The sequence below is a fragment of the Schistocerca nitens genome, chromosome 2, assembly GCF_023898315.1.
Source record: "Schistocerca nitens isolate TAMUIC-IGC-003100 chromosome 2, iqSchNite1.1, whole genome shotgun sequence".
NCBI classification, from domain to species: Eukaryota; Metazoa; Arthropoda; class Insecta; order Orthoptera; family Acrididae; genus Schistocerca; species Schistocerca nitens.
This window is the reverse complement of record NC_064615.1, coordinates 1,066,928,108-1,066,928,839: the sequence shown is the minus strand read 5'-3', so window position 1 is coordinate 1,066,928,839 and position 732 is coordinate 1,066,928,108. Positions and strand designations below refer to the sequence as shown.

The 732-nt window shown below is 55.6% G+C and overlaps 1 non-coding gene across 1 annotated transcript; it reads left to right on the top strand.

Annotated features, from left to right (window-relative positions):
* Positions 1–425: 425 nt before the first annotated feature.
* Positions 426–499, top strand: Trnat-ugu (transfer RNA threonine (anticodon UGU)). The gene has a single exon. It is a non-coding gene; the product is annotated as a tRNA-Thr (tRNA).
* Positions 500–732: the final 233 nt, after the last annotated feature.

The window sequence follows — 732 nt, the reverse complement described above, 5'->3', positions numbered from 1 at the left end:
GTGCAGCCGAATATCGAGTTAATCAGGGTTAAATGCTGACTTGACGGCGGTTAAATTTTAATCGGCGTCGGTGCAGTCGGCCCTGAGTCTGTGGCGGCCGCGAACGCGCTCTCTGTCTCTCCCTTCAAATGGAAACAGCGAGCAGGAAGGAAGTAGTGTGGAAAACAAGCGGTCGGGTGTGTCCGGTCATTGATACCTGCGCTGGGTGGCTTGGACCGTTCCAGGGGGTCCTGAATTTATATATAGTTAAGGCTCACCGGCCACTTGACCATCTTCTTCTTCATACGGGAATCGGCAACGCGCCGCGAGTAATGAGTATAATGGGCGGGGGCACTACGAATGTAGTGCGGGACAATGCGTTGAGAATGTGGGTTTCGCGGGAGGCGTGCCAGAGATAAATCCCTGCAGTCGCGCTATCCTCTGGGTCCTCGGTGGCTCAGATGGATAGAGCGCCTGCCATGTAAGCAGGAGATCCCGGGTTCGAGTCCCGGTCGGGGCACTTATTTTCATCTGTCCCCGTTGACGTATGTCAACGCCTGCAAGCAGCTAAGGGTGTTCATTTCATTTTAATTAGTTCTGAATTTGTCGTTGTGCTGGGCCGTCGGATACGCGGGGCGTGTCTTTGGCGGCAGTTGAAAAACAGCGAGTTAGAAGATCAGAACAGCGCGACGCGACGGTACGGAGCCGGGAGACGACAGATGGCAGCAGCGGACCGCTGCAGGCTCCAGGGGC